Source organism: Staurois parvus, unplaced genomic scaffold, assembly GCF_062004578.1.
Source record: "Staurois parvus isolate SC_StPar_1 unplaced genomic scaffold, SC_StPar_1.0 ptg000636l, whole genome shotgun sequence".
Classification (NCBI taxonomy): domain Eukaryota; kingdom Metazoa; phylum Chordata; class Amphibia; order Anura; family Ranidae; genus Staurois; species Staurois parvus.
This window is the reverse complement of record NW_028318432.1, coordinates 1,756,148-1,781,777: the sequence shown is the minus strand read 5'-3', so window position 1 is coordinate 1,781,777 and position 25,630 is coordinate 1,756,148. Positions and strand designations below refer to the sequence as shown.

Sequence of the window (25,630 nt, the reverse complement as noted above, 5' to 3'; positions counted from 1 at the left end):
GGCACACGCGGGACGTGTTCTGGGGAGCACGTCATATGACATCCACTCGGAATAGCCGGTCTCCCGGCCGGCCGTCATTTGTCTGCAGTTAAAGTGCATTTTAATTCAAAAAGTGAAGATTTACCAAGTTATAGGGAACATCTAGAAATGTTCATTGCCTCTAAGCAGTATTTGTTTTTCTGAAATTCTTCATGAAAAATAACAGTATACTTCTTAGTACATGGGTATACCTAGACAATCCTGTGTCTACAGTCTCATAGCTGTATGTCTGCAGTGTGAGATCCAAGACATTGCTGCTTCTGACTACTAGTCTCAAGAGATTTGGAGTAAGATTTGGTGAAGTCACTAGTGTGAGGCTCACTGTTCTCCTTGCTGCATGTTCTGACATGAGGAAGCAAAGCCCTGCCTCTACCAAGATGGCTGCCAGCACACACAGACACAGTGTTAGCCTGTCAGATGTACTAGTATATTTAGATAAAAGATAACACATTGAAGCTGGACTTTAGCTCACACTCCAGTTAGAGCAACAGCTTGTTTTTCCTTTTGGGATAAAGGTTTTACATGAATAAATATAAGCCGATCATTGTACACACCCCTGTCAATGGTAAATGGTTTGTCTCAACATTCCTGATACATTTGCAGGAGAGCTTGTGCTGTTGAAAAACAGGTGGAAATACCAAGCGTAATGAGGTTCCAGGGTATATGTAGATAACCACAGTATGCGCAGCTCCAACAACACATCTGACCAGCAATGAGACATGAGCACGAAACAACAAATAAAGGAGCGCTCCTGGATAAAAACATATAGAAGAAAGCCTATTAATCAGTTGCCCTCCGCCCTATAGCAAAAATACTGCTACATGGCAGTAGGGCTGCGAAAAATCATGTATATACTGTATACCCGCTATTGGCAGCTAGAGATGTTAATCACCAGGTCCCGGTCGGCGATTCCCCACTGTCACTCGGTGATCATCAGGGAAAGCTGACAGGGGAGAGACCTGTGTGTAAACAACACAGATCTCTCTCCTCTCAGCATAGACATGCTGTTTTGTATCTCTCCGCACAGCAGAGATATACAAAGCAGCATGTCTCCCTTGTAGCACACAATAAAACACACACAGCACTCAGGTAACCCTTTGACTGACCCAGATGTTAACCCTTTCCTGCCCAGTGCCATTAGTGCAGTGTCAGTGTTTTATATTAGCACTGATCACTGTATTAGGGTCACTGGGGATGTCAGTGGCAGTTAGTCAGTTCCCACTCAGTGTCAGAATGCCCACTGCAGTCCCGCAGTTCCAATATAAGTCGCTGATCGCTACCATTACTAGTATAAAAAAATAAAATTCCAGTATACCGTATTTTTCGCTCCATAAGACGCACCTGACCATAAGACGCACCTAGGTTTTAGAGGCAGAAAACAGGAAAAAAAAATTCTGAACTAATGGACTGCAGACATAGTAGAGGAGATGACCAGAGACTGTGGACAGTACAGGGATGACCAGTGACTGCGTACAGTACAGGGATGACCAGTGATTGCGGACAGTACAGGGATGACCAGAGACTGCGGACAGTACAGGGATGACCAGTGATTGCGGACAGTACAGGGATGACCAGAGACTGCGGACAGTACAGGGATGACCAGTGATTGTGGACAGTACAGGGATGACCAGAGACTGCGGACAGTACAGGGATGACCAGAGACTGCGGACAGTACAGGGATGACCAGAGACTGCGGACAGTACAGGGATGACCAGAAACTTCGGACAGTACAGGGATGACCAGAGACTGCGGACAGTATAGGGATGACCAGAGACTGCGGACAGTACAGGGATGACCAGTGATTGTGGACAGTACAGGGATGACCAGAGACTGCGGACAGTACAGGGATGACCAGTGATTGTGGACAGTACAGGGATGACCAGAGACTGCGGACAGTACAGGGATGACCAGAGACTGCGGACAGTACAGGGATGACCAGAGACTGCGGACAGTACAGGGATGACCAGAGACTGCGGACAGTACAGGGATGACCAGAGACTGCGGACAGTACAGGGATGACCAGAAACTTCGGACAGTACAGGGATGACCAGAGACTGCGGACAGTATAGGGATGACCAGAGACTGCGGACAGTACAGGGATGACCAGTGATTGTGGACAGTACAGGGATGAGAAGAGACTGCGGACAGTACAGGGATGACCAGTGATTGTGGACAGTACAGGGATGACCAGAGACTGCGGACAGTACAGGGATGACCAGTGATTGCGGACAGTACAGGGATGACCAGTGACTGCGGACAGTACAGGGATGACCAGTGACTGCGGACAGTACAGGAGATGACCAGAGACTGCGGACATACCACAGGAGATGACCAGAGACTGTGGACACAGTACAGGAGATGACCAGAGACTGTGGACAGTACAGGAGATGACCAGAGACTGCAGACACAGTACAGGAGATGACCAGAGACTGTGGACAGTACAGGAGATGACTGCTGACCTTTGGGGAGGGAGGGGGAGCGGGTACCTGAAATTGAGAGTTTTTCTTTGATCTTACCTGTTCCTCTAACCAGCCGCGCGCTGTCTACCCGCCTTCTGTAGTGTGGGCGCTCGGCGGACAGCCCGATGCCCAGTGCGCATGCGCGAGAAGCGCTGCGCTTTGTGATTGGTCCGGCGGCTTCTGGGATCTGTCATGTGTCCCAGGTACCGCCGTACCATTCACAAAGAGCACCGCTTCTTGTGCATGCGCACTTGGGACCCGGCTGTCACGCACACTACAGAAGCCGGGAAGACAGCGCGCCGCTGGATAGAGGAACAGGTAAGGTCCCACTGCAGAGCTGAGCGGCCGGCCCGGTATTCTGACACGGCGGCGGTGAAAATACCGGACCGGCCGCTCCATATTCGCTCCACAAGACGCACTGACATTTACCCCCCTTTTTTGGGGGGAAAAAAGTGCGTCTTATGGAGCGAAAAATACGGTATATACCGCCATTTGTAGACACTATAACTTTCACGTAAACCAATTAATTTACAAGTATTGGGATTTTTTTTAGCAAAAAGATATAGCAGAATTCATTTTAGAGTAAATTTATGAAGAAATTTGATTTTTTAAATTTTTTTATTGGATATGTTTTATAGCAAAAAGTAAAAAATATTGTTTTTTTTTTTTTCAAAATTGTCGGACTTTTTGTTTATAGTGCAAAAAATAAAAAAAGCAGAGATGATCAAATAACACCAAAAGAAAGCTCTATTTGTGGGGAAAAAAAAATAACCTAAATTTCATTTATGTACAGCGTTGCATGACCGAGCAATTGTCAGTTAAAATAATGTAGCACCGTATGGCAAAAAATGGCCTGGTCAGGAAGGGGGGGGGGGGGGGTAAATCCTCTGGAGGGCAACTAACGCAGACATTGCATCTAAGAATTGGTAAGCTGCAATAGAATACATTTTTGCTTTTGGGATTAATACCACTTTAAGAAATGGTTAAAACCCCTGACAAAAAAATTTATTTTTTTGCCAACTGTATCCCATTGGGGATATTAGCCTTCTTTTCCTGTCCTGTAGACACAGCAGTAATGCCCCGTACACAAGATAAGTAAATCGTACGAAAAATTTCTCAGAACCACTGATCGAACGATTTTCTCTTCGTTGATGAGCAGGATGTTTTAACCGATAACGATATTGTGAATGAAAAAATCCGGTTGAAGAACAGTGAAAAATGTTGTCATTTTGCATACGAACAACCGATTTTCTATGCAGTGGTATGACGGTCGTATGAAAAAAATCTATCAAATGCTATCACCCATGAGTGGAAACATAAGATGACCCAGATGTCTATGTCCAAGGAATCTTCATAAACACGAACGAAAAATCCAAATGTTAAAAGTAGATTGTCCTAATGAGATCATGAAACCAGAATTCTGCAGATTATATTTTATGTATCAATATTTATGTATATAGGTCATGTAATAAACGATATTATACTCATTGCTGGTAATTGTTGTGTATATCGCTCGTTCTGGCCGGAAGGGCGTGGCTACAAGGTCACACGCACACCGCATCACTTCCACTTGTACAGAAGACGTCAACACTATGTATGGCCCGTCGAACAATTTTTTTAGATTGGTTAATGTGGGCCACGATTTTGACCAACGAACGAACGCCTCTCGATTGTCGGATGATCGATCGGTCGATTTTCTAATCGTGTATTCCCACCTTAAGTTAGAGGATATCTCCGCAAAGTAAAGCTAACCATACACAGAATGAATTTTGGCCAGTTCAGCAGCCAATCAGCTGCAGCCATTTATCAGTTTACTTTGACAGTGACGGGTGTCGCTCCCAGAATAAAATGTCCTGGCAGGGAGAGTCCTCCGTTCACCTTGTTTGTGTGGATAGAGGAATCTTCTTTTGTGTTCAGCCAGCTGGTTGATGTCACAAAAGTTGTTTGATGCACTTTAAGCCCAGAATGTGACCAAACTCCGACAATCCCTCACTGCGCTGGTCACATTTTCAGCTGCCTCTCTTCTCCTGCTGTATGGAAACTCAGATGAAATAAGAGTGCTGGCAGACAGACAGATATGGTCCCTGCCAAAATATCTGATTTTATCAGCCATACTGCATTTTGTTCTTTTTGTTGACAGATCTGTCCTCTTAAATGCACCATCGCTCAATTTGTGTCATCCAGTCTTTCTTCTGCCGCCCAATTTAATCTCCTTGATACCAGTTTTATAACTGCGATGAAAACATGTCCATGATCATAGCCATTAAATTGGAGATGTCTACAACAAGGTCACTCTTTGCTGACACAAGACAACTAAGGTGGCCATACACGGTCAATTTATCAGATTCCTCCATCACAAATGAGCCAGATGGAGGAATCCTTCCTGCCGGGACATTGTATTTTGGGAGGAAGGACAGGGCCAAGCTGTAGTGTGCGTGTCAATAGAAACACGCAGCCCGGCTTGGGAGCCAGCCCGCAAGTGCAACACCATGGGAAGTGGCTTCCAATGGGGACGCACCAAGAAGAGAAGTAGCTGAAAGCACCAGTGGGGGACCCCAGAAGAAGAGGTTTGGGGTTGCTCTGTGCAATACTATAGCACAGAGCAGATAAGTGTAACATGTTTGGTATTTAAAAAAAAAAATAAAAAAAAAAAAAAAAAAATATATATATATATATATATATATATATATATATATATATAGTGAAGGAAATAAGAATTTGATCCCCTGCTGATTTTGAATGTTTTCCCACTTACAAAGAAATGATCAGTCTAAAAATCGAATGGTAGGTGTATTGTAACACTGAGAGACAGAATAGCAACAAAAAATTCTAAAGAAATGCAGGTCTAACAAATGTTGCACTGATTTGCATGTTCATGAGGGAAATAAGTATTTGATCCCCTATCATTCAGCAGGATTTCTGGCTACCAGGTGTTTTTCTCACAAGTAACAAGCTGAGATTAGAAGCAGTCTCTTAAAGGGAGTGCTGCTAATCTCATTTTGTTACCTGTATAAAAGACACCTGTCCACAGGAGCAATCAATCAGATTCCAAAGGACAAAAATCCTTGCACCGACCCTGATGGTAGATCAATAATGGGGAAAAATTTGCTACAAGGAACCTGCAGGCAATACTGTTGACTAGTCCTCTGCTTGCCTTTTTTGGATGGAATTTACACAGTACAGGTCCTCTTTAGCGCATGGTAAAAACACACATGGGGTAGGGCCACCCTCAATTTTTCATGTGATACAAGACAGAATTATTTGTTATGGTTATTTGCTGTACTTTTTGCACTTTTTGCTTTTAGTTATATTATTCAGCTACTTTAATTTTTGCCAAAGATAGCAAAACCACTAAATTAGCCCCACTGACACTTTCACAATTAAGGACCCAAAATCCGGCTCCTTATTGTAACTATAGCATAGTTACGCTTTGTTTTAGTTTCACAGATACTATAAACACACAAGAAAAGCTTTTACAACTTCCACAATTAACAGCGTTATACATAATACAAACAGAAAATATTTTGGCCGCCCCGGCCAATCGGAGGCTCAGCCGTGGCTTCCCAAGCCATGAATCATCCAGCATTGTTTGTGGTCTGCTAACACGAGTCTTCCCCTTCAATTGAAAGCATATGTCTGCTCGACTGAATATTTATAGAAATCTCACTTAATGAAATGCGGCTTGACAAACAAAATCTGCTCGGCGGTTTGCGTTTTTTCAAAAACTTACATTGACTTTTCACGACTATCCATTTCTTTGGCGTGGTCAGTGCATACAATCCAAGCATGATGTTTGGACTTCGTTTTAAAGGGGACCTGTCATGAGGGAAACTTGAAGACTGCAATTAAGGACCTTCAGAAATTCCTTGCCATCATACTGCACCTTTGCCGGGTTAAATGTGTGGATAAGGGAATTTGGAACAAAATCAGAAGTCCTTATGTGCATATTTGCTCCATGTCAACGAGAAGAAGCCCCCACCCACTAAAACTTACCTTCTTCATGCTTACCCATGGTTCTATTTCTCTATTGGAGCCAGGAGTCCTGTGTAAACTCCATTTCGGATGCCATCAGGGCTTGCAAGTGGGTTAACTAATTTCTCCCCTGCCTCATGGGACAGTGTTTGGGCCTGGAGATTGGCTGTAGAGGCCCAAGAACTGTGTCCTAGGAGGAACTGTAGGAGGCCACATGCTCCCCTCTACTTGGAAACCATGGAATTCTGTTGGAGCAGTGGGGAGCCCAGTGAGGGTGAGTATCAGCGGTGGGGGATTATTACAAACCTCTCATTGAACGAGCAAAGAGCTTTTCTCCTTTAAATTGACCTGGGTTAGAAAGCTTGCAGCACTGCTCAAAGCTAGAGGAACCTCTTCCCTAGATTCACAAGGAATGGGGAGCCAGCATCTCCATATACTAATCCAGAAAGTGACATGCACATGTATAAAAGAACCGCCGCGCTCCTGACCAGCCCATGCAATGAAGATATAAGAAGTGGCCTCACTCTACATGTCTCCGCCGAACCACGCCCCTTGAAGTGTTTTGCCCTGCCCACCTGGGCTTAGTCATAGGGTCCTGATTAAGCCCTGGTGGGCAGGATGAATTGTTCCAGGGGGTGTAGTTTGGCGGAAACATGTAGGCTGAGGCCATTTCTTATTTCTAAACAGCACGGGTTTGGAGACTGGCGGTTCTTCTATACATGAGCTTTTCTCCTTTAACCCCCCTGGCGGTATTCCCGAGTGTAGCTCGGGGTTAACTTTCAGTACCAAAAGTGGTAACCCCAAGCTACACTCGGGATTGCCGTGCAGCATTGCTCAGGGATTCCCTCTTGAACTTACCTTGTCCTATGCTCCTGCGATGTCCCCCCTGCAGTGTCCCCGGCCATCTCCTCTGGCCGATGCCGGCATCCGTCTTCCGGGTTCTGTTCCCTGCGAGTGTCGGGATGTATGGGGGACGGAATGGCGGGAAATTCAAAAATTTTAAAAGTGAGATTCACTCAATACACTAAAATCTGATAGTATAATATTACTGTATCAAACCATTTCACATACATTTTGTCCCGAGTGCTTTGTCCTGTGCCCTGCCTGCATTTTTACTGTTCTTTCTGCCTAGAAACTGAGAAACGTCCATGGCTTCCAAAAAGCGTCCCTTTAGGTCAAAAGCGGTTTTAGACCGGCTAGAGAACAGCGATAGTAAATTAGAACCACTTGCAGAATTGAGTGATAATGATTCGTGGGGAAATTCGTCATCAGACACTGAAAACTATTCTGCGACTTTGCTCAGTGATGTGCGAACTTGGCGCTATATTTCAAATTTCAGTGTTTTTGGTTTGATTATATTATTGAATTAAATTTATTATTATTATATTATTATTTTTTATGATTATTATATTATAATTTATGACTTCATGTTTCAAATTTTATCATACCCGGGATGTTTACTAGACTCTTGTTTGGACAGATTTCAGTGAGTTATTCCTAAAAATTACAGGCCTACAATAAAAAAACAACATATTTCCATGCAAAAAAAATGTACCGCTTGAGCACAGAAATATGGACATAATCAGACCGCTAGGGAGGTTAATTATTAAAGAGAGTCATCATGACATACAGGAGGAGCATTTTTGGAAGTCAGCAATGGCAGCCTTCAAGTTTTTCTCATGGCAGGTTTCCATTAAAAGTGTTTGTATACCCAAAACATCTGGTTTGAATAGAGTAAAGAAGGTTAAACCCCCAAGAGTTTATTTTTTTGCTGGCTGTCTCCCATCGGTGAGACTTCCATTGACTTCCAGTCCCAGACACAACAGGAAAAGAGAGGAAGTCTCTACAAAGTAAGAGGAATCCCCCCTCTTAAACAATTGTCACTATTGGAAGATTTACCCTTACTTCTCACGATGGAGACAGCTCTACAATTCTGGATTTGCCATCAGGATGGTTACCACAACAAATAGAGATGGAGATTCTACTTCGTAGTGCCACATCAATAAAAAACCTGACAGAGGTTATAATCCTTCAATACTCTAGCCAAACCTAAAAGCACAGTTTTGGCTGGACATGCACTTTAAATGGCTTTTCAAGGCTTGGAAGTGCAATGGTAATCAGACGGTAAGTAGTAGCAGTAGAATCAGTCTACATATGAGATAATGGGGTTGATTTACTAAAAGCAAACAGACTGTGCACTTTGCAAAGTGAAGTAGCTCCAGAGTTTTGTAAATGAGGTAAAACTTCACTTTGCAAAGAAGAACCAATCACATACAAGGAAAATAAAAAAAAAACTGCATTTTTGCTTTCACAAGATTGGTCAAGTCAGCAGAGCTTCTGCTTATTTACTAAGCTCTGGATCAACTGCTCTTGCAGAGTGCAACTGTACTTTGCAAAGTGCACGGTCTATTTGCCTTTAGTAAATCAACACCAATGCCGCCAACTCAACAGCCTGCGGCTTATGGAAAAGCTTTTTACAATTCAACGATATGGCATAGGCTTTGTCCTTGCAGCCAGGGTTGTACCTGTGGGCAAAGTCATATATAACAGTTTAGCAACAAATATATCCCTCTCAGGGGCGGACTCACAACTCATGGGGCCCCCGGGCAATAGGGGATCATGGGGCCCCTGTGTCCTTGCCCAAACTCAAAAAAGCCTATGAAAAAGGTACCAGGGACATCTCATGGGGCCCCCTACTGACCCCGGGCCCTCAAGCAGTGCCCAAGTTTCCAAATGGTCAGTCCTCCCCTGGGCAGAGGTGCACCAAGTTTGAGAAGGATCCTGACAATATTGTTAAGGTCCTGATTGAAAGCTGGCTCACCTCACTGGAGCAGCAGGTTGGTGAGGGGGCAGGCGCAGCTGGCTCTGGCTTTCAGACACGTCTGCTGCCTCCCCAACCTGCTGCTCCAGTGAAAGTGGAATACCTTAGATTGTACGCCCCTTGAGGGTTAAGGGACTGATGTGAATGTAGAATATATGTAAAGTGCTTCGTAAATTGACAGCGCTATATAATTGCCTGCAATAAATAAATAGCAGAGCATTCTTTTTTGCCAATCCAATAGTTCTCCTTTCATGATGTACTGATTAAAGTACTGAAATCATTTTTTGTGTGTTATATCTGCTTTAAAACATTTACATTTAAAAGAAGCCCTCACCTATCTAGCTGCACATACTGTGGCAGGCCAATGGAGATGGCATGTCGGTTTAATCTGGCATGTGCAGATCCTCTAACATAAGCACTTATGGCAAGCAGAATGTCTGAGGCCCAAGGCAAACCACATACTTATGCTGATCTCTACTGTTAAGACAAAGCTCCCAATTGTCCTTCATTTCAAGAGACTGTCCCTCTTTTCAAACAAAATCCCTCCATCCCTCTTTCCTCCTCATTTGGCCCTCTTTCTAGTCTGGAGATACAGATATTGGTAAACAATGTGTTATTTAACTATCAAAACTATTATACTAAGCTAAACCTTTAATCTATCCTCTGAATTCTTAATTTTTTTTATTTGAACAGCCAGTAAGAATGAGAATTAGTGGTAAAAAGGATTTGTGGGTTTACCCCATCATTTCATTGGGCCCCCTACTGACCGCCCCTGATCCCTCTATACTAAAAATATCTGCACCACTAAATATTAGGCCAAATACTGTGTTATCAAAAATATGACATACTTTTAAAAAGGAATAACAACATATATGCCACGGAGCACCTACACAACCAAAACTTTTACTCCATCAGTCATGCTGTACTGTACTGTAGATACCTGCCATCTGCATAGATACCTGGGGAGCAACGTCCTTTGATTACTCAGGTTATTGTATTCAGATTCCAGGCTTTCAGTGTATTATTTATACAGTATTCTGATTTCATGGTTATGCATATCAAATATTTTTCTGTAGTCTATTACGTTACAATAATAACTTTTGATGCATAGTGTACCAGGGTCACTCTAGGGCAGAACTCACATTTTAGCAGCTGGTCCATTTGGCTCATTTACAGACTAGTAGATGGTTTTTGTTTGGGGTAGGCTTTGAATGTCTTTATTCTTGTGTTTACAAACCATTTGGTTATTTAAGTGCTCCTTGAGATATATGTTGCTATGACAAGTATATGATAATGACAGGTATATCTTTTGACATTACAATATTTGGCTTAAGGCTCTGTTCACACTTGAAGCTCCTAAATGTGGCTGCAAAAATGCCCTGTGTGCATGAGGTCTTAGGGCCAGTTCATACCATAAAAAAAAGTCCATATGCATTCCAGATGTGTTTCTGTATGCGCGTTTTTGACATCTTTTTGATGCGTTCCAGTTCATTTTTTCCCCTCTCTTTTTCTTCAACTTAATAAGGACATGTGCATTATGTTGAATTTTTGGTGCGTTTAGGTGCATTCCTGTGCGTTTTTGATGCATTTTACTTCGTTACAGTATAGCTCAGTGCAGAAAAAATGCAGCATGTTTCACTTTTTTTTTCTGGAACTGGAACGCACTGGTGGGAACTATGAAATTAGAAACCATGTAACCTACTTTCAATGTGTTTTTGATGCAGAAAGAAAAAACGCACTGGACTGCATGTGGTGTGAACTGGCCCTTAATGCAGAAGAAGAAGCCAATCACCCATGGCATCAGCATTTAAAATAACTGTGTGGTTTGAAAGGAGCATTAGATATGTGAAGGGAGAAAAAGAAAAGCAAATAAGAATAATAATCATATGTATTTTACAATACACATTTATTATTATTATTATTATTATACAGTATTTATAAAGCGCCAATAGTTCGCTCAGCGCTGTACATTACAAAGGGGGACAGAACATGTGACAGAACAATACCAATACAATGCAAAACATGAGGGGATCGAGGGCCCTGCTCTTTCGAGCTTACAATCTAGGAGGGAGGGATAGTGGTACAGGAGGAGATAGCTGTGGGGGATGGAGTGGTAGGAAGAGTGGAGGATATCGGCAAGTTAGCAGGGGGTGGGGTAGGCTTCCCTGAAGAGATGGGTTTTCAGGGTGCGCCTAAAGGACAGGAAAGTAGGTGATAATCTGATGGGTTGGGGCAGGGAGTTCCAGAGGATGGGTGACACCCTGGAGAAGTCCTGGAGGCGGGCATGGGAGGAGGAGACCAGGGAACTAGAGAGAAGGAGGTCTTGTGAGGAGCGGAGTGTGCGTGTTGGGTGGTACTTGACTATTAGGTCGGTGATGTAGTACGGGGCAGTATGGTGGACGGCTTTGTACGTCAGTGTTAGGATTTTGAATTTGATCCGTTGCGCAATCGGAAGCCAGTGGAGGGATTGGCATTTCATTAATAGTAGCAGGCAGAAAGGTCCGCTTTAGTATTTACCCCTGGTTCACATATCCGCGTTCCTGCAGTCCATGTTTTGCGCAGGCACGAGAGCCCATTCATTTGAATGGACTCCCGTGCCCTGGGACATGCAGGGAAGAAGTCCCTGCAGTTCTTCTGAAAATGCAGCCCGCACGGCAACCTCGGTTCCCAGTACTGTTGTTATTTCCAGTGCAGGCGGCGTGCCATTAGATTTAATGGCACCCGCCCGTGGGTCCGCGTTCCTCTGTGCGGGTGGTGCGGATGCACGGATTTTTGTGCGGATCCTCAGTGGTGCCACACGCACATATGTGAACCTAGCCTAATGCCCTGTACACAAGATAAGAAAATCGTACGAAAACTTTCGCGGAACCACTGATCGAACGATTTTCTCTTCGTTGATGAGCAGGATGTTTTAACCTATAATGATATTGTGAACAAAAAAATCTGGTTGAACAACAGTGAAAAATGTTGTCGTTCCGCATGTAAACGGCCGATTTTCTAAGCGGTGATATGACGGTCGTATGAAAAAAATCTATCAAGCGCTATCACGCATGAGCGGAAACAGAAGATGACCCGGATGTTTATGTCCAAGTTAAATGTAGAATGTCCTAATGAGATAATGAAAGCAGAATTCTGCAGATTATATTTTATGTATCACTATTTATGTATATAGGTCATGTAATAAACTATATTATACTCATTGCTGGTAATTGTTGTGTATATCGCTCGTTCTGGCCGGAAGGGCGTGGCTACAAGGTCACACGCACACTTCCACTTGTATGGAAGACGTCAACACTACGTATTGCTTGATGAATGATTTTTTTAGATTGGTTAATATGGGCCACGATTTTGACCAACGAACAAACACCTCTCAGTCGTCGGATGACCGATCGGACAATTTTCTAATCGTGTATTCCCACCTTTAGTGTTGTATTTATTTATTATTTATTTCAGGTACTTATATAGTGCTGTCAATTTACGCAGCACTTTACATATATATATTGTACATTCACATCAGTCCCTAACCCTCAAGGGGTGTACAATCTAAGGTCCCTAACTCACATACATACACATACTAGGGACAATTTAGACAGGAGCCAATTAACCTACCAGCATGTCTTTGGAGTGTGGGAGGAAACCGGAGTACCTGGAGGAAACTCACACAGGCACAGGGAGAACATGCAAACTCCAGGCAGGTGGTGCCGTGGCTGGGATTTGAACCAACGACCCTAGTACTGCCAGGAAGAAGTGCTAACCATTTAGCCACTGTGCTGCCCCAACCAGATATTTTTAGCATAGAGGGATTTTTTGTGGTGTTCTTCTGTGGTTTGTCACTCAGTGGTGCGGGTTCTTCCGTGTATTGATCATACATACATAACGGTGGAGATGTTGCGCATTAAATTTTTTATGACAGATGCAGACTACTTTTGAGTCTGGGCATTGTCAGGCTGGCTGTGGTACTCTTCACACAAACAACTTGGCTCTCACAATGAAGAAAATAAAAGTCTTTTCCAGGATACATTCCCAGGGAAGAATAATGCATTCCCGATAACAACTGGCATCCCAATCACTAACAGGAAGACAAACTTTCCTGATCTCCTTCCTTCTCAGTAACACAAGATTATCTCACACATCCATCTCAGGCAACACATAGGCTGTCACTATCACCGATAAACAGGAGGATTCTAATCCATCTAACATGGTACAAAAGAGAAACTAATACTAGATAGCAAAAGAACAAAAAATTCATTATTAAAGCCCAAAACCAAAAATGTGCAGGATTATTAGTCCTCATGCACACCTGACATTTTTACAGCAGCTGTGTTTGGTTTTTGACATTTTTTTCTACAGCCAGTAAACCCCCCAGCATGTTATCCTATGTGTCCATGCACACATAGGCTGTAATCAACGTTTTTGGCTGGAAAAAAATCCCAAAACTAGAGGGTTTCTAGAGGAGTTTTTCAGCTGTAAAAATGCTCTAACACTGAAAAACGTGGTAAAACGCCACAAACCGGCATTTTTTGACTTTTTTTGACCAAAAAAACCCCACTAAAAATGCAAACGTGGGAAAACATCACTAATCGCGGCAAAATGCTAATGCAAAAATGCTAAAAAAAAGCTTAAAAACTCAAATTTTTAATATGACTTTACACAGCTAACGTTACCAGTGTTAGCAAAACGTCCAGTGTGCATGAGAGCTTAGGCTCTCATTAGACTCTCTTAGAGTATTTTGACCAAATCATCATTTTTATGCATATTATCCAACTGCAAGCTGTATAATCTTGAATGCTTATTGGAGTTAATCATATCAAGTGATGTGTATTTGTGTAATGGGGGAGGATGCGGCCTAAGGAGATCAACACCCTATATCAAGGTGTGCGCAATTATTAGGCAGCTTCTTTTCCTCTCTGAAAAGTCAAAAATTGTAAAAAGTCTTTCAAAGGGATGCAGCACTCCTGAAATTGCTAAGATATTGTGGCGTGATCACAGAACCATCAAACATTTTGTTGCAAATAGCTTTTGACTTTTAAGGTCGGCAGAAAAATGTTTAAAAAAAAAGACGCAAATTAACCGCTTCCCGCCCTATAGCAGAACTACTGCTACAGGGCAGCACGGCTGCGTAAAATCATGTATATATATACGTGATTTTGTATAACCTCGGGCAATCGCTGAGGAACTCTGACAGGGGTAGAGGTCTGTATGTAAACATGCAGATCTCTCCCCTGTCAGCACTGACATGCACTTTATATTGCTCTACATAGTAGAGCAATACAAAACAGTGTGCTTATACAGTAAAACACACACAGACAACATAGTAAAACATAGACAGCACACAGTTAACCCTTTGATCGCCCCAGATGTTAACCCTTCCTGCCCATTGCCATTAGTACAGTGTCAGTGCTCTGTATTAGCTGTATCTCTGTATTAGTATCACTTGGGAAGTCAGTGGTAGTTAGTCAGTTCCCCCTCAGTGTCAGAATGCCCGACACAGTCCTGCTATAAGTTGCTGAGGATGTGCCTGGCACGTAACACGTAAGGAGGAGCCTACGTACGCCGTGACGTCACGCCATCGGAGCATCGTGGAGCTCCGGCGGCCATTATTCCTTTCAGGACGGTTAGTCCTTTGTACACTGCAATTTGTTATTGGATGCATCCTCTGCTACTGTCACATGCTTTTAATAAATGCTGTTTATCAAACAATACATCACTATGGGCACCTTCTTTTCTTTTCTTTTCTCTTTCTTAGACACCTTAACCCGCTCTACCCAGTGAAGAAGTCTTACCCTTTGATGGAGCTGTGCCTGGTTTTTCCCTTAAAGGGAACTTTTTAACCATCTATGTGCCATCTGTGGATCCATTTTGCCTGAGGGAATCTACCTATCTTTACCACCCAGATGACCACTTGCTGAACTGTAGGATATCTACACTGCACATTTAATGTGCACATCTGGTTAGTGTGCATTTCTCACTTTATTTTACCTCCATTGGGACTATTATTATTTTATTTTAGCAATTTATTTACTATTTTATTTTTATTTTTATTTTAGCGCTGCACTTTTTTACATAAGTTGGTGATCGCCGCCATTACTAGTATAAAAAAAAAGTTCCAGTATATATACCGCCATTTGTAGATGCTAAAGGTGTCACATAAACCAATTAATTTACACGTATTGGGATTTTTTTTTAGCAAAGACATGCCGCAGAATACATTTTGCCCTAAATTTATGCCAAAATTGTATTTTTTAAATTTTTTTACTGGATATGTTTTAAAGCAAAAAGTCAAAAATATTGTTTTGTTTTTTCAAAATTGTCAGTCTTTTTTTGTTTATAGCGCAAAACATAAAAACAGAGAGGTGATCAAATACCACCGAAAGAAAGCTCCCTTTGTGGGAAAAATGGACATAAATTTAATTTGGGTACAGTGTTGCATGACCGCATAATTGTCAGTTAAAGTAACACAGCGACGTATCGCAAACAATGGCCTGGCCAGGAAGGGGGGGCAAATCCTCTGGAGGGCAAGTCTGCCAAAGATTTGAGAAGAATCAAACATGAAGCTACCAGGAAGCCATTATCCTCCAGTGCTGTCATATTCCAGAACTGCAACCCATCTGGAGTGCCCAGAAGTACAAGGTGTTCAGTGCTCAGAGACGTGGCCAAGGTAAGGAAGACTGAAACCCGACCACCACTGAACAAGACATACAAGTCAAAACGTCAAGACCGGGCCAAGAAATATCTGAAGACAGATTTTTCAAAGGTTTTATGGACTGATGAGATGAGAGTGACTCTTCACGGACCAGATGGATGGGTCTGTGGCTGGATCAGTAACTGGCACAGAGCTCCACTTCGATTCAGACACCAGAAAGGTGGAGGTTGGGTACTGGTATGGGCTGGAATTATTAAAGATCAGCTAATTGGATCTTTTTGCGCTGAAGAACTAAAAATCAGCTCCCAAACCTACTGCTATTTTTAGAAGACACTTTCTTCAAAAAGTGCATCTTTCAAGAAGACCATGATATTTATACAGGACAACACTCCATAGCATGCATCGAAGTACTTCACTGCGTAGCTAGCCAGTAAAGGCCTTAAAGATTAAAGAGTAATGACATGGCCCCCTTCATCACCTGACCTCAACCCTATTGAGAACTTGTGGGCCCTTCTTAAATGGGAGATTTATGGTGAAGGAAAACAGTACACCCCTCTGAACAGTGTCTGGGAGGCTGTGGTTGCTGCTGCACAAAATGCTTATCATCAATCAGGGGTGGACTGACAACTCATAGGGCTCCCGGGCAATAGGGGATCATGGGGCCCCTGTGTCCTTGCCCACACTTAAAGCGCACCCAAAAAAGCCTAAAAAAAAGGTACCAGGGACATTTCATCGGGCCCCTATTGACCCCGGGCCCTCGGGCAGTGCCCGAGTACTCAAATTGTCAGTTTCATGATCTGTTGATGACAGGGGCGGACTGACCGACTCCATGAATGGAAGGCTTATGACTTGTTGAAAAGAAGGGTGGCTATATTAGTCACTGATTTTTTTTTTTAAATGTCAGAAATGCTTATTTGTAAATTTTGAGTTGTTTGTTTATTATTCTCACTTTAACAGATGGAAATAAACAAGTGAGATGGGAAAATTTTCATTTTTCTTTCAGTTGCATAATAATTCTGCACGCTAATAGTTGCCCAATAATTGTGCACACATAGATATCCTCCTAAAAAAGCCAAACCCTCACTTTTACTTTAAATATTCAGGTTTGAGGTTTATTTTGGACTGACTGAGAGTATTGTAGTTGTTCAATAATGAAATGAATCCTTAAAAATACAACGTGCCTAATAATTGTGCACACAGTGTGTATTGCAGCTTACCAACCATTGGATGAGGTGGCTGCACTCGTTTTTTTTAAGGCTTTTTTCCTCTCTGTTTTCACCTGGTGATTTGGACAGTAACACACTTCCTGGTTTTTATTTCCTGCTTTGCAGGGAGATAAAAAAAGGCACATCCCTGCTGACAAGTGAGAGATCTGTGTTTACATACACACTCGCTCCACCGATCGCTAGGTCCCAGCCATGAATCGCTGGCCATGATTGGCATAAAAGGGAGCCAATGACAGCGCGGCTGGGTGGGCATGCACACATCTGCACTGTACTATAGCTACAGTGTACAGTCAGGAAGTGGTTTTTAATGGGGTGCCTAATGCACCGGAATGTACAAAATAAGTGTATATTGCATTTCTACCAGCACACCACAACCCATGTTAGTCCAGCAGCAAGGTGTGTTGGGGTGCCAAATGAGAATGAATGGCACCACTCTGCACAAGCGCAAGTAATGTAAAGTAGCACAATAAAATAGAGTGAATGAGACCTTAGTATACTTATCTTGTAAAACAAATTGTAAATGAAAGAAAATGTAATCTCAACATTTCATATTCCTGATATGTGGCTGCTGTACCATGTACTTGTATGGAAAGATATCCTGTTCTCTTTGTATTGCTTCCTTTTGTGTGAAATACCTGGTGTTCCTGCCAGTCTCTCTGTTTTACTATTAAAAACTGACCACACTAGGCATGAACGCACAGCATAGGCAGTTCTCTAGCTATGCTGGGAACTCAGCCTGCTCTCCTTCAATAATCAGACATGTCTTGACATCCCCCCCCCCAGCCATTCACTGGGAAGGTCAGTGTAATGCTGTTTCTCCTCCTCCAGCTTTCTGAGTTCGATATGCAGATAGGAACGGAGGGTATGTGATCACTTATAAAAAAAGGGAAAAAAATGGTATTTATATATTATTTTCAAAATAAAATATTTTGGCTTTCAGTTCTATTTGAATGGGTTGTTTTATAAGGTGAGAGTTCACATATGCTTTGGGACCTATCAGACTATTTCAGTTGATCCCAGCAGCTCATTGGCAGGGGCACTAAGCATGCTCTTTAATATACACATAGCCAAAAGAGGGAGAGAAAACAATAGAGACATAGAAGAATGACTGCAGAAAAAAGACAAAGTGGTCCATCAAGTCTGCCCCATTTTTATTCTCCGATTTTTTTTCCCACCTTTTTTGCACACTGGAAGTTTTTACAGCGGCTGTCTTTGGCTTTTGGCTTTTTTTCCTACAGCCACTAAACTCCCCAACATGTCATCCTATGTGTCCTTGCACATATCAGCGTTTCTTGGCAGGGGCTTTTTTTTGGCTAGAAAAAAACCCCAGAACTAGTGGGTTTCTAGAGGAGTTTTTTTAGCTGTAAAAATGCTCTAACGCTGGTAAACAAGGCAAAATGCAGCAAAATATGGTAAACCGAGTCAAACCGGCGTTTTTGGGTGGGTTTATTTTAGTCAAGATGTTATTTTTTTTGTGTAAAAAAAGCAAATGCAGAAACACGTGGAAAAACACGGCTAAACGCTAATGCAAAAAGGCTAAAAAAAATGCAGAAAAACTCACATTTTTAATGTTACTTTATACACCTAGCACTACTGGCGTTTTTAAAACGCCAAGTGTGCATGAGGACTAAAAGTTAAAAAAAAACCCTTAAAAGAATGGGCAGACAATGGACCACTGGGTCTTTTTTGTGCCGTCACTCTTCTATGTTTCTATGTTTCAATATCTCTAAAATGTGTTCTTCTAAACATATTGTTCCCCATTCCTCCTTTGATAGAACCAGGGGTGGACTGACCATTTGGAAACTCGGGCACTGCTCGAGGGCCCGGGGTCAGTAGGGGGCCCCATGAGATGCCCCTGGTACCTTTCTCATAGGCTTTTTTTAGTTTGGGCAAGAACACAGGGGCCACATGATCCCCTATTGCCAGGGGGCCCCATGAGTTGTCAGTCCACCCCTGGATAGAACAGATCAAATACAGATATAGCCAATCAGATTTTTTTAATTAGCCAAATGAGGCAAAGGTCCAGTGTCCAAAAGTTCAGCAACCAATCACAATTTCTCCTTTATATCTTTGAAATGATCCAAAAAGTTCTAGAAGCTCAAATGTTGCGATAAACGACATATTGGCTGAGTCAATGTTGGAGCTCTACAAGTGGAAGAACAGATGTCGTATCTGGTAAATTCATCAGCTTTGCATACTGAGTCCAAAAAAAGTCGAGTTAACTTGACTGTTTTTTGCACTTCTATATGATGCACTTTGCTGTTCCATATTACCTATTCGGTTTTTAATGCATTAATTAATTGTATTATATCATATTATTTAGCAGATTTTTTCTGCACTTTTAAATAATGCACTTTACTGTTCCACTTTAACATATATTGATACATTTTTCATGCGATGCACTTTATTGTTTTATCCTAGTACTATAGCGCTGCACTTGTTTACACATTCAATACCATATATGTGTATGTTATTTGTTGTTTGCACCTGTACTACAGCCCAGAAACAATAGTGCGCATTTTGGGTTTTTTTTTTTTACCTAAAACACACTGGCACTAGCGGACACTGATACCAATTTATAAAAAAAAAATATTATGACCTTTGACCCTAACGTTGACCAAAACACTAACCCTGGTACTGAACTAGATCAAACCTTGATCTAGGTATTTTTTCTTTATATTTATTTTATATTTTAACCCCTTCACGCCAACGCCTCCCGGCCCTTTAAGAATTTCAGAAGCCTGGAGGCGGGGCGGGGTTTAGGGTCATGTGACCACTGACACGCCATCACAGCGGTCACATGATCGGGAAAGGTCCCAATTGAAAGAGGAGATTGGGACCTTTCCGTGAGTACCAGACATGTGAGCTGGGAGTGCGCAGGGCGCATGCTCTCAGCACATTTGCTTTTTTTTTTAATAGAAAGCAAATGTGCAGCAGCTCGGTGTCTAAGCCCAGATGCCGGGAGGCCGAACATTTGCATTCGGCCAGCGTGAAGAGGTTAATATTTATTTATTTTACTTTTTTTTTCTTTAACAAACACTTTTTTTTCCTCTATGCAAGAAGAGAGAGATACAATGTATCTCTCCTCCATTCATAGATAAAAAAGAAAACAAGGGGGGCAAGCTGTACAGTGACTGATCACTGTGATAGCCAATCACAGACTATCACAGTGATCATGTGACCCGGAATCGGGAGTCCCGAGTCCTGATCGTTAGAACAGGACCCGGGGCTCTCACGGACACCCTGGTCTTTGTGCAGCGCGCTCCCAGCACAGACAGGTACGCAAATATGCAGCCCCACCGAAAAAAGCCCAGTCCTGTGAGGCCGCATATTTGTGTGACGTCGGCGGGAAGGGGTTAAAGGAAGCGTGGCACTTTATGTTCATTTGTTTAGATTATGCGCATGTTATGAGTATGTGTAAGTGTGAGCTGCTTTCTGGTATGCAGCTATTTAGTTACACTCAATGAAGAAGTCAATATAGTATGTTATAATATTTTTTGGCTGCTCGTGAGAATTAGTTGGTTATATTGGTTATATTTTCCCTACATGTATTGTAAAAACGCTAATAAAATGCTAACGCTCCTAAATGTTTCTAAAACATTACAAAAAACAGCAATTACCAGCATTTTTTTAGCTTAAATAAGACGCTAGTGTGCATAGAACCTAAGGCTCCATGCACACTAGCGTTTATTTAAGCTCCTAGAAGCTGTTATTAGCATTTTTCTCTGCTCCTAGAAGCTGTTATTAGCATTTTTCTCTGCTCCTAGAAGCTGAATAGTGTTCTTTTATGTGTCAATGCACACTACTTTATGCTATTAGCATTTTTTGACCTTCAGCGTCTAGGAGCAGGAAAAACAATTTTTGTTTTTTGCGCCATTTTTCAAGCAGAAAAAATATGCTAAACACTACTAAAATGCTCCTAACAACTTTTTCTAGCTTTTTTCTACATCTACTGGAAAAATGCCAATAAAACACTAAAGCTCCTAAACTACTAAAAACAACTATTACTAGCGTTTTTTATTCAGCGTTATTTCCAGCATTTTTTTTTTATCTTAAAGCGGAGTTCCACTCACCCTGTCAAAAAATAAAAGTCAACAGCTACAAAAACTGTCCCTCGGCCCGTTTCACCGGCCGTCCTATATTCCAGGAGGCCGGCATCCTCAGTGTGGGCACCCGGCTGTGACAGTTTGCGGCTTCACAGCCGGGCATCCACTGCGCATGTGCGAGTAGCGCTGCACTTCATGAATGGTCCTGTAGTCTTCTGGGACCTGTCACGTGTCCAAAAAGACTACAGGAAGGGAGGGAGGGAGGACAACTTCCACTTCCGATCAATATAAATGGTGAATGCTTGTGAGCTATTATGAAATGAGGTGTTCAATATGTGACTTTAGATGTCCTTATTTCTCACGTGAGGTTCGCTGGCACTTGCACTGACTCATATGCTAGTGTATATATAATATTTTCAAAATAGATAGTGCCGCGCTCCCATGTACCAATATGTATATCTTATACTTTCAAAGTGCTAATGAATAGCTTTCAAGATACTGCATGTATCAAACAATTATTACTAGTGACTCAAAACATCATTGTGAATATTAATCTTCATGCAAGTGACATTAATAACTGATAATCCTAAGGTGATAGTGCCTATTAAAGTACAGTGATATACAAATCAGAAATACTCCTCTATTCTACTGTGATCCTTATATTTATATTGTGCAAACACATATATATTATGTGCACGTGCTTATGATATATTCAATAAAAAAAAAAAAAAAAAAAAAAAAAAAAGTCTTTCAAAATAAATGTGCAGGTGGATTCTTGGTTCCCTCTCGCCGAGTGCTTAATGGTCTCCCTATGTGCTCACCTCTATATTTGCCTGAATAAATCCAGGCAAATACACTTTTTATCCTTCCAGGATAGATGGGATGGAATGATGCTCTTGAATTATCTCAGAAGGTGGATGTGGATTTATATTTGTTCTCCTGTAGCTGCTCATGAGTGGGTATACTGACCATCTCTCTGAGGATCTCCCAAATCCCCTCCTGGGGCTGTTTCCTTTTCCAGTCCTCCTTATATCAGCTCAAAGGGTGTTGTTCAATTGAGAAAGGAAGACAAACAGACCATAGTGTCTTATCCTTGTGCAAAAAGGGGGTTTATTGCTGCCAGTTGCACAGTAGTATACAATTGTAGTCCAGCATAAATGTGCTCTGCCTCTGTTCCTGCAGTGCTGTCTACCTGTGTCTGTATTCAGATCACCGAGCCTCTCCAGTCCAATCCAGATTGCACTGGAGAGGCTCGGTGATCTGAATACAGACACAGGTAGACAGCACTGCAGGAACAGAGGCAGAGCACATTTATGCTGGACTACAATTGTATACTACTGTGCAACTGGCAGCAATAAACCCCCTTTTTGCACAAGGATAAGACACTATGGTCTGTTTGTCTTCCTTTCTCAATTGAACAACACCCTTTGAGCTGATATAAGGAGGACTGGAAAAGGAAACAGCCCCAGGAGGGGATTTGGGAGATCCTCAGAGAGATGGTCAGTATACCCACTCATGAGCAGCTACAGGAGAACAAATATAAATCCACATCCACCTTCTGAGATAATTCAAGAGCATCATTCCATCCCATCTATCCTGGAAGGATAAAAAGTGTATTTGCCTGGATTTATTCAGGCAAATATAGAGGTGAGCACATAGGGAGACCATTAAGCACTCGGCGAGAGGGAACCAAGAATCCACCTGCACATTTATTTTGAAAGACTTTTTTTTTTTTTTTTTTTTTTATTGAATATATCATAAGCACGTGCACATAATATATATGTGTTTGCACAATATAAATATAAGGATCACAGTAGAATAGAGGAGTATTTCTGATTTGTATATCACTGTACTTTAATAGGCACTATCACCTTAGGATTATCAGTTATTAATGTCACTTGCATGAAGATTAATATTCACAATGATGTTTTGAGTCACTAGTAATAATTGTTTGATACATGCAGTATCTTGAAAGCTATTCATTAGCACTTTGAAAGTATAAGATATACATATTGGTACATGGGAGCGCGGCACTATCTATTTTGAAAATATTCCACTTCCGATCACCTTGGTGATCGGACCAGAAATGGGAGCGGGTACCTGTCAAATTCGGGGACCCGCTCCCCCTCCGCCCCCCCAAAGGTGCCAATCCTTAATGGGAAGCAGGGGAGCAGTCCTTAAAGCGGAACTTCCCCTTTTGGGTAGAGCTCCGCTTTAAATAGGACTCTATTGTGCACATGGACCTAAGGCTCCATGCACACTATTGTTTTTTAAGCTCCTAGAAGCTGTTATTAGCATTTTTCTGCTCCTAGAAGCTAATCAGTGTTCTCCTATGTTTCCATGCACACTACTTTAGGCTATTTGTATTTTTTGAGCTTCAGAATCTAGGAGTAGAAAAAAATTGTTTTTGTAGAATTTTTTAAGCTTTTTCCCACAGAAATGCCTAGTACACACAAGGACAGAATACAACTTCGGAAGTGATGCAATGTATTGTATTGTTATGTATTCTTTCATTTCCGAGCATGCGCGGTCTTGGTCACTTTTTTGAACGAATACTGTACTGATAAAAAATTGCTCATTCTGATATCGTACAAGAAAAATTTTCATGCTTGTTCCTTCGGATAATTTTGCATGAACTGCTGTGATCAGCTCTGAAAAGCTGTGTACTAACGATCAGATTATTAGAAGCCGTATTGTTCGTCCAATTGTCTCATTGTATGTACTAGGCATAACTTTAGTAACCTCTGCACTTATGATATGAGACTGGCATGCATAAAAAAAAAAACTGGACAATCATTCATCCAATATTCTCTTCATGTGTACTAGGCTTAAGGTGCTCCAGCCAGTGGTCGCATCAAGTACAATGCAGCACCAAGTCCTGCATTGTATGTGAGGGCCTACCCAAAAACCGGAGTCCCACAAAGAAGAGAACAACGCCAGCAGATGGGCAAGTAAAGAAGTATTACACCCTTTTTTTTTCAGCCCGCTAGACTTGCTGACCATTTATCCCTTGAAGTGTCGGGGGCCACACTGCAAGGGTATTTTGTTTTAATCCCAGACCAGAAAGGAGCAAATAACAAAAGTTGATGGTTTAGGGTTGGAAATACAAAAACCATAAAAACCAAACTTAAAGTGTTACTAAACCCCAGACCCTGCATTCACTATATCTGGTCTCCCAGGACCCTGCATTCACTATATCTGGTCTCCCAGGACCCTGCATTCACTATATCTGGTCTCCCAGGACCCTGCATTCACTATATCTGGTCTCCCCGGACCCTGCATCCACTATATCTGGTCTCCCCGGACCCTGCATCCACTATATCTGGTCTCCCCGGACCCTGCATTCACTATATCTGGTCTCCCAGGACCCCGCATTCACTATATCTGGTCTCCCAGGACCCCGCATTCACTATATCTGGTCTCCCAGGACCCTGCATTCACTATATCTGGTCTCCCCGGACCCTGCATTCACTATATCTGGTCTCCCCGGACCCTGCATCCACTATATCTGGTCTCCCCGGACCCTGCATCCACTATATCTGGTCTCCCCGGACCCTGCATTCACTATATCTGTTCTCCCAGGACCCTGCATTCACTATATCTGGTCTCCCCGGACCCTGCATCCACTATATCTGGTCTCCCCGGACCCTGCATTCACTATATCTGGTCTCCCAGGACCCTGCATTCACTATATCTGGTCTCCCCGGACCCTGCATCCACTATATCTGGTCTCCCCGGACCCTGCATCCACTATATCTGGTCTCCCCAGGACCCTGCATTCACTATATCTGGTCTCCCAGGACCCTGCATTCACTATATCTGGTCTCCCAGGACCCTGCATTCATTATATCTGGTCTCCCCGGGCCCTGCATTCACTATATCTGGTCTCTCCGCCCCTGCATTCACTATATCTGGTCTCCCAGGACCTTGCATTCACTATATATGCTCTCCCTAGACCCTGCATTCACTATATCTGGTCTCCCAGGACCCTGCATTCACTATATCTGGTCTCCCCGGACCCTGCATTCACTATATCCGGTCTCCCCGGACCCTGCATTCACTATATCCGGTCTCCCACAGTACACAGAACATGGAAGTGCAATTATTTTAGTAAATATAAACTGCTAAATACCTTTTCTCATCAGCAGTATATAGCAGTCTTGTGTCTTCTATCAGTGTCCAGCAGAGCACTGGTTAAAGATGTAGGAGGAGTGTTCGTTTTGCTCTAGGAGGATGCAAAACCCCTGACCTCTGTCTGGACAGTGCTGATTGGCCCTGTGCTGATCACATGTACTCTCCCAAGCAAAAAAAAAAAAATATCCCTAGCAATACACACCAAACTGAGCATGTGCAGAAGGGCTACGGGTTCAGTCTGCCTAATCATCGTCATGGACAATTGAACAAGAGGAGGGGCAGAGAAGACA

At 42.5% G+C, this 25,630-nt stretch overlaps 1 protein-coding gene and 1 long non-coding RNA gene across 7 annotated transcripts in view; one reads left to right on the top strand and one right to left on the bottom strand.

Annotated features, from left to right (window-relative positions):
- Positions 1 to 25,630, bottom strand: part of CACNB2 (calcium voltage-gated channel auxiliary subunit beta 2) — a 402,461-nt gene that overhangs the window by 144,722 nt on the left and 232,109 nt on the right. The gene's annotated exons all lie outside the window — the stretch shown is intronic.
- The window catches only part of LOC149449096 (uncharacterized), a 167,564-nt gene that overhangs the window by 25,389 nt on the left and 116,545 nt on the right, over positions 1 to 25,630 (top strand). The window contains exon 2 of the long non-coding RNA XR_016315453.1: positions 15,038 to 15,241. This is a non-coding gene — a long non-coding RNA (uncharacterized LOC149449096). The remainder of the gene's footprint in view (positions 1 to 15,037; positions 15,242 to 25,630) is intronic.